This window comes from Bos taurus, chromosome 5 (assembly GCF_002263795.3).
Source record: "Bos taurus isolate L1 Dominette 01449 registration number 42190680 breed Hereford chromosome 5, ARS-UCD2.0, whole genome shotgun sequence".
NCBI lineage: Eukaryota > Metazoa > Chordata > Mammalia > Artiodactyla > Bovidae > Bos > Bos taurus.
The window spans coordinates 66282897-66292497 of record NC_037332.1 but is presented as its reverse complement, the minus strand read 5'-3'; positions in this window follow the sequence as shown (position 1 = coordinate 66292497).

Here is a 9601-nt window from a genome sequence, read left to right as displayed (position 1 = left end):
AGGTCAGTTTTCATTCCAATCCCAAAGAAAGGCAATGCCAAAGAATGCTCAAACTACCACACAATTGCACTCATCTCACACACTAGTAAAGTAATGCTCAAAATTCTCCAAGCCAGGCTTCAGCAATACATGAACCATGAACTTCCATATGTTCAAGCTGGTTTTAAAAAAGGCAGAGGAACCAGAGATGAAATTGCCAACATCCAGTGGACCATGGAAAAAGCAAGACAGTTCCAGAAAAATATCTATTTCTCCTTTATTGACTATGCCAAAGCCTTTGACTGTGTTGATAACAATAAACTGTGGAAAATTCTGAAAGAGATGGGAATACCAGACCACCTGACCTGCCTCATGAGAAACTTACATGCAGGTCAGGAAGCAACAGTTAGAACTGGACATGGAACAACAGACTGGTTCCAAATAGGAAAAGGAGTACATCAAGGCTGTATATTGTCACCCTACTTATTTAACTTCTATGCAGAGTACATCATGAGAAACACTGGGCTGGAGAAAGCACAAGCTGGAATCAAGATTGCCAAGAGAAATATCAATAACCACAGATATGCAGATGACACCACTCTTATGGCAGAAAGTGAAGAGGAACTAAAAAGCCTTTTGTTGAAAGTGAAAGAGGAGAGTGAAAAAATTGGCTTAAAGCTCAACATTCAGAAAACGAAGATCATGGCATCTGGTCCCATCACTTCATGGCAAATAGATGGGGAAACATTGGGAACAGTGTCAGACTTCATTTTTTTTGGGCTCCAAAATCACTGCAGATGGTGACTGCAGCCATGAAATTAAGACACTTACTCCTTGGAAGGAAAGTTATGACCAACCTAGATAGCATATTCAAAAGCAGAGCACTACTTTGCCAACAAAGGTCCGTCTAGTCAAGGCTATGGTTTTTCCAGTGGTCATGTATGGATGTGAGAGTTGGACTGTGAAGAAGGCTGAGCACCGAAGAATTGATGCTTTTGAACTGTGGTGTTGGAGAAGACTCTTGAGAGTCCCTTGAACTGCAAGGAGACCCAACCAGTCCATTCTGAAGGAGATCAGCCCTGGGATTTCTTTGGAAGGAATGATGCTGAAGCTGAAACTCCAGTAATTTGGCCACCTCATGCGAAGAGTTGACTCATTGGAAAAGACCCGGATGCTGGGAGGGATTGGGGGCAGGAGGAGAAGGGGTTGACAGAGGATGAGATGGCTGGATGGCATCACTGACTCATGTACATGAGTTTGGGTGAACTCCGGGAGTTGGTGATGGACAGGGAGGCCTGGAGTGCTGTGATTCATGGGGTCGCGAAGAGTCGGACATGACTGAGCAACTGAACTGAACTGAACAGAACTGAATGAGTCTCAAGTGGTATCAGAAAAAAAAAATGAATAAAATGTTTTGAAACTGGAGGAAAGAATTTCTATATTAGGTAGAGGCAGAAAATTTGACAAGTCAGTCATCTTGCTTCTTCTTAATGCTGATGATAAAATGTGAGAGGAGAGAGATAAGCTGAAGAATATACGTACAAATGAGCCAGGGTTTGCCAGGTTTGAAAAATAAAATCACTTCTCATTGCTGGCCTTTCTGAGATTTTCAAATCTATAAACAGTTTTGAGCCAAAGATAGTTAAAGAAAGGGTGTGATAATTGTTTAAGTTGTGACCTTTCACTAACACTTCAGGAACAGTTAAGGTGGCATCTCAGAGATCCTTTCAGATAAAAAAAACTATGAAGGATATGAAGAGGCTTCCCCATTGGCTCAGATGGTAAGGAATCTGCCTGAAATGCAAGAGACCCAGGTTTGATTCCTGGGTTGGGAGGATCCCCTGGAAAAGGAAATGGCAACCTACTCCAGTATTCAATGCCATGACATGACTGAGTGACTAACGCACACACACAAGGATATGAGGGTCATGTATCTCAGACAGTCTCATTAAATGACAGGCCTTCCAATAATCTTAAGGGCAATATCCTTCAGAAGACTTCAATTCAGTTCAGTGGCTCAGTTGTATCCAATTCATTGCAACCCCATGAATCGCAGCACTCCAGGCCTCCCTGTCCATCACCAACTCCTGGAGTTCATCCAAACTCATGTGCATGAGTCAGTGATGCCATCCAACCATCTCATCCTCTGTCGACCCCTTCTCTTCCTGCCCTTAATCCCTCCCAGCATCAGGGTCTTTTCCAGTGAGTCAACTCTTCGCATGAGGTGGCCAAAGTATTGGAGTTTCAGCCTCAACATCAGTCCTTCCAATGACCAGGACTGGTCTCCTTTAGGATGGACTGGTTGGGTCTCCTTGCAGTCCAAGGGACTCTCAAGAGTCTTCTCCAACACCACAGTTCAAAAGCATCAATTCTTCGGTGCTCAGCCTTCTTCACAGTCCAACTCTCACATCCATACATGACCACTGGAAAAACCATAGCCTTGACTAGACGGACCTTTGTTGGCAAAGTAATGTCTCTGCTTTCTAATATGCTATCTAGGTTGGTCATAACTTTCCTTCCAAGGAGCAAGCGTCTTTTAATTTCATGACTGCAGTCACCATCTGCAGTGATTTTGGAGCCCAAAAAAATGAAGTCTGACACTGTTCCCTCTGTTTCCTCATCTATTTGCCATGAAGTGATGGGACCAGATGACATGATCTTAGTTTTCTGAATGTTAGAGGGAGCCAAAGATTAAGCACCTGTCTAAAATGGGTTTTTAGTGTAACTTTCGTCTAGTGGGTAAACATTAATGTGATTCATGGAAAATCCACAGTGTATTTATGATAATTTTTCTGGTGGAAGCATTGCTAAAAAGGACAGTAACTATATAAAATTAAAAGACACTTTTGGACTGGGATGTGGACTAAGAAAATGACTCAGCCATATACATGGGCTACAGTTTACAGAAGATAAAGGGTAATTCAGAAGGTGGAACCAAGAGTCAGAGGGTAGACCCAAGTGCTGTGGAAAATCATTCCAGGAAGAAGGATGAACCTTAATCAAGGATCTAAGAATATGACTCTGACTGGATTCCAGAATTATTATGACCCCAAACAGTTACATGTCTCTTATTTTTCTCACTCTTTGAATGGAAATATCTATGAGGTTGTTCGATGCCTTCCAAAATTGTATGCTCAATGCCTGTCCCAAATTATACTTGCTTTAGTCACAGGTCTTCAGAATGGTACTCAGATGGTTGCACCCAATGCCATAATGGGATAAGACTTGGATTCTGAGTAAGGGGTATAAGAATATTCTGCATAAAGGATGAATATGAATCATATTGTACCTAAAAGCTAGATTATGGAAGATTGTATTTTCCCAAAAAAGCCCTAATAATAGCTCCAATTTCACTTTTTCTTTTACAGTGTAGCATTGCCATCCTCTATCAAAATGTGATAACCTGTGGCTTCTGAAGCTAGGTTGTTAAAGCAGATAGATCTTCTGCCTAGTTATTTTGAAAAACTCCTCCTGGGTATCCAACCGCCATTGTATAAGGAAGCCCACACTTCCCAGTGGAGAGTTCCATGCTGAAATTTTTAGCCATGTAAGTGAGCCATTTTGGAAATGGCACTTTCAACCTTAGATGGGCCACCCCAGCTAACACCATGTACCGCAGAACCAAGCTGTCCCCACTGACTGCTACCAACCTGGCAGATATGTGCTATAAATAAATGATGGTTGCTTTTGAAGCCATTAAGTTTGGGAGTAGTTTCAGGGAACTCAAAACTGGTGCTCTGTGACAACCTGGGGAGGGGAATGGGTAGGGAGGTGAAAGGGAGGTTTAAGAGGGAGGGGACAATGTATATCTATGGCTTATTCATGTTTATGAATGGCAGAAACCATCACAATATAATAAAGTAATTATCTTCCAATTAAAAATAAAATTAAAGAAAATTCAGAGGTGGTCTGTCATATAGCAACAGATCATTGGAACACTTAGCAAATGATGGAGCTCACATTTGAACCCAGGCTCAGATGGCTAACAAATACATGAAAAGATGTTCAGCATCACTCATTATTAGAGAAATACAAATCAAAACTACAATGAGATATCACCTCACACCAGTCAGAATGGCCATCATCAAAAAGTCTACAAGCAATAAATGCTGGAGAGGGTGTGGAGAAAAGGGACCGCTCTTGCACTGTTGGTGGGAGTGTAAATTGATGTTACACCCTGCCCAGATCACCTGACAGGACTGAAAGGTATATTCACTCCAATGCTGGGAGTGTTTCCCACCAACAGCTCTCAGCTCTTAGGCCTCTAAAGGAATTGTCTTTGGCTAAAAATAGTCACTTTCCCCAAGGTCATGACTCCCTCCTTGGGCAGCCTGCATGCAACATCTGGCTTATGCAGGGATATAAAACCTCAGCCTCCTTCCCTCAACTTGGGCCAACTCTAAAGGGCCACCCCAGCTTCAGGACTCCCTCTGGGGTCATTTAAGGCCCTGTTGCTGCTGCACCACAGCCCATCTTCTCTCTTTTCCCTTTCCGCTCCTTAACACTATTCCTAACAGTCATTAAAATAGTAAGAGTAGAATTCAACATCTACAGAGGTGGTAAGCTTGAAGTATTCAAGTAGAGGCTCTTGAAGGGAGTAGGACAGAGGGCAGTTAGTCTATGTAAACAAATTTTATTGAACGACTACTACATGAGAATATAAAGATAAGGGACTGTCTATATCTAGAAAATTTTACCACCTAATAAAGGCTATAGATAAGGAAATATGAAATTACAATATCACATAATAAATACTATAATAGAGTAGGATCTTAACTGGGCCACGGGAACCCAAAGGGCTGGGAAAGGTGTCTCTGGGCTTGGAAATACAGAACAAGCTGCTGCTGCTGCTAAGTCGCTTCAGTCGTGTCCGACTCTGTGCGACCCCATAGACGGCAGCCCACCAGGCTCCCCTGTCCCTGGGATTCTCCAGGCAAGAACACTGGAGTGGGTTGCCATTTCCTTCTCTAATGCATGAAAGGGAAAAGTGAAAGTGAAGTCGCTCAGTCGTGTCCGACTCCTAGTGACCCCATGGACTGCAGCCCTCCAGGCTCCTCTGTCCATGGGATTTTCCAGGTGAGAGTACTGGAGTGGGGTGCCGTTGCCTTCTCAAGAGCAGCATATAAAGATCCATAGGCACTGCTGAAAATACAAACACAGGTGAGAAATGGTAGGTGATGTAGGTGTAAAATTTGGCAGGGGCTGGACCATGAAAGACTGAGCATCCTGGTTAGTAGAATGTGGTTTACTTTATAGGAGTCATGAAAAAGTTTCAAGAAATGAAATGTGGGCTATATCCACATTCTAAAAAGATCACTATGACCACATCTTGGTAGATGATTTTAAAAGTAGAAAGACTGGAGACAGGGAGAGCATTTAGGATTTGTTGTTGCTATGATCTTGATGAGAAATTATGATCTTTTCTATTATTATTCAATGGCTCCAACTAAGAGAAATGGGAATTTTGTACCTCTTCCCCAACTCCCTGCCAAAGGCTAAACCATTTCATCTGGGCAGTCTATTCTGAATGTGGCTGCCTGTCACTGATTAAATTGAGCAATTAGCTGATTAATCCTCTTCTCCACCGAGAGGCTGAGAAAACAGAAGAAACATCAATGGTTCAGCAGTTTCATGGGGGCAAATTAGTTCCTCTATCCCACCCTACCCTAGTTCCTCTATCCCTATCCCACAGAAACAGCACCAGTTCCTCAAAATGAAGACTTATGTTAATTAGACATTTCTGTGACATGGCACAGCCCAGCCAAATATTGAGACATTCGAGTGCCACTAAGGACTGACTTCCCTGCCCAAGAGTATCATGACCACTCAAAAGAGTTTCCCAAAGATGATAACATTTCTGCTGGCAGTGTATTATCAAGAATATCTAGTCTGGTTTGGGCCATAACTTATTTGTTGTTTGCGTTTGTCTTAAAAACATTCATCAACCACCATTTCTTTGGTTCCCAGGAATGCAGAGACCTGTGAAAAATGCAACAGAAAAATAACGCCTGGTTAAGTCACTTTTATGATGGTATTGAAATGAAATCATACCAACATGAGAACATCTAAGAGCCCCAGAAAATTACTGGAATCCTTTGAGATTCAATTCCCTTGAGATTAGAATGAGGGAATGGAGGTAGGCGAAGAGGTTTCTATTTTATTAACTACTATCTACACACACATACACACACAACTACAAGTTGCTTGAAAATTTAATTTCTTAAAATATGTTCTAGATGAACATATTTAAAAATTAGACAGTGAGTGCATGTTTCGTGCTAAGTTGCTTCAGTCATGTTCGACAATTTGCAACCCTATGGACTGTATGTAGCCTGCCAGGCTCCTCTGTCCATGGGATTCTCCATGCAAGAATACTGGAGCGGATTGCCATGCCCTCCTCCAAGGGATCTTCCCAACCTAAGGATCAAACCCGAGTCTCGTATGTCTCCTGCATTGGCAGGTAGGTTCTTTACCACTAGTGCCACCTGGGAAGCCCAGACAATACAAAAGATTATAGTAAAAAGGAAAAAAAAACAAAACAAAACAAACAAAACAAAAAATATATATATATATATATACACATTTCCCTTTCACCTTGTCTGCCTTTTCTTTCATCCCAAATTTCCATGCCAGAGGAATCACTGTTCCAATTTCTTCTTCACCCTCCCAATGGTACTTTCTGCACACATAAGTATATATATTTCTTAGACCCACATCTCAAATCACTTGCCCTCAAATCTTTGTCTCAGAGTTGACTTGCTGGGAAACTCCCTTAAAAGGTACCCTCTACAAAGGTTGTGATAGTTTTCACTTCCACCAACAATTTGTTTCCCGTCCTCACCTCAATCCCACCCCCACTCCAACTCACCAGTAGTTTTGTTGTTTATTTAATCACCTGTTCATTCATTTAGTAGACGCTTGTTGAGCATTTTCTGTGCCAGGCCCACCTGAGAAAATGCTCAACAAGCCTCTACTAAATGGATGCAATACAGAGCCCTGGAGATCAGACATCTCATCACCATCACCTGCACCCCTCCTCTTTTAAAGTGACATCTAAACATCTTTTTTTTAAAGTTAAGTCCAATATTCTTCTACAACTGGAGCAAAAGCATTGAATGTGCATAATCTTGACTAAAGCAACACGCAAAGTGAAGGGATCCAACAATCTGCAAAGGGCAACAAGCAGAGTGATGATCACATCCTTTCCAGGTTTGCTAGGGGATGGAGTTGAAGAGAATAGGAGATGTCAGACCCTTGAATTAGGTCAAGGGGACCTAGGACAGAGGATATTTTTCAGAGATTTCACATGTTGATCTAGACAAGGGTCTGGTCCAGGACAAAAAGAAGCTGTGTACTGAGCAATTTTGTCATAAGGCTACAAATGTTCTGCCTTTGTGATTTATGGACATGTTTTTGTTTTTCAGGCTGCCTGTTTTCATAGTAAAGAGCTTTATTCCCGGAGCACAAATTAATGGAGGTATTATTGTTTTTAAAAGAACAAGAAGGAAAGTCACCCCTATCCTGGATGAATGCCACAGTCTGCCTCGTCTGCTCCTAAACCAGGGCTGCCAAGCTCTGCTGGGAAGTCCCTCTGTTCTATGATCATGGACTCCAACCACAGCTGGGCCCCTGATGCTCTGAATAAAACTTCTACTTGTCCACAGTAAACTTTTTCTCATTTTTCCCTACAGTTCTTTTAAATCTTCTCCTTCCTCTTTAAACTTCCTGTTCTACTTTTCTCCTTGCTTTAAGCACATTAACCTCTTTTCTATTTTAGAAGGAAAACGAGGCAATCCAAACAGGGATCCTACATCCACAAACATCTCCACGTCTGCTTCCATTCCCTTTCCTCAGTTACTAGCCTCTCCACCTGAGGACCCCAGCTGTTTCCTCTGGTCCTCTCCAATTCATCACTCTAGGGTTCCCTCCCTGTATCTTCAGCTTGTCCAGGCTTCATTATAACCCTTTGTCCTCAGCAAATAAACACGCCTAAATATCTCCTGTCTTTAAATAAAGAGGCTTTCCCAGCCACTCTCTCTAGCTGTTCCCTTCTCTCATTGCTTTAATAATTTAATGCCTTGAAAAAAACCATCTACTTCACTGCTTCCACTCCTTGCAATCCTAATTCCCCTCACCTTCTAGTGCCTGCCACAATGCAGACACAGTGTTTTCCTTTCCCCTTATCAAATCTTGCCTTATTCAAAATCTCTATAGCAGTGTTATTCAAAGGCGGTCCCTAGACCAGCAAAAGAAATTACCTGGGAACTTGTTAAAGGCTTGAACTCTTGGGCCCCACACAGACTTTACTGAATTAGAAACTCCGGGGTGGTGTTCAGCAATCTGTGCTTTAACAAGCCCTCTATGTGACTCTAGTGTATATGCTGAGTTTGAGCTCAATACTGCTAACGTCTTGTCTTCCTTAAAATTCTTTATTTGGTTTCTGTGAACTTAATACTGCTCTGACATTTCTTTTTAGCCTCCTTCTTCTGTTCACCCATAAATAAGGTGTTTTCAGTGCTCTGTTCTCACACTATCTATTCTGTCCATGTGATGTCATCTATTTACAACACTTCAGTTACAACCTGTATTCATCAGGACTCTTGGTTATAAGTGGCAGAAAATGCAATTCAACTTAAGCAAATCTGAACAAAATCAAACAAAAGATTGAATGTCTAGTCTCAGTGTAATGTGCTTGTCTTGACCCAGGATCTTAAGGAATGTCATCATTTTGCCTCTTAGCACTGCTTCCTTCTGAGTTGACTTTGTAGTCCAGGTTCTTCTGTGAAGCCCCTTGAAGTTCCAAAAGCACACGCTTACAGTTCTGGGGCCATGGTGGTTTATGTTTCCATTCTAAACTAGTCGTTGTCACCAATGAAGTAGAATATGACAACTTTTCTTAAGCTTTAGCTACATCACCACCCCTGAAGGTAGAAGTCAGGTCAACCTTGACCAAATTGGCACTGATTTATTTAACATACATGAAGCACTTACTACTTGCCAAGTGCTGCTCATGGTTCTGGGAATGCAACAGTGGACAACAAAGTCAATAGGCTCATGGAGTTTATATTCCGTAAGAAGACATAAGCAATAAACAAATAAAACAAACAAACAGAGATAAGCATGGGAAGATGAAAGACATGGAGAATGATGAGGCTCCTGGGGTGGGAAAGGGGTAACTTTTCAGAGAAAATCAGAATGCTCTTAATGAATTCTAGGTGGGCTAGGTCTACATCTTTAATTATTATATCCAGTTACCTATTAACTCTGTCACTTAATAGGGCAATTGAAATGTTCCAAACTGGAAGTAGCATATTCTCTAACTTCCTACTTAGTTTTATTTGAATTGATTTTCTTTCTAAATAAATAATTTTTTAACTAATAGAGGTTAATATCATCTCTCCACCCCTCACACTGAAGACAGTAAATAGTAAAGTGTAGTAGGATAAAAGCGACAAAAATAGGAGTAGAGAGAAGCTACAAAGGCCATTTTTGAGAAGTCTGAAGTAGGATGCTTGTAGAAAGATGGTTAGGGAAGAAAGAAGTGAATGGCCATATTAAAAGTTCCCTTCAATTCCCCAGTGAAGCACTCTGAATAAATTTCTTAAATTTAAAATGACTTCAT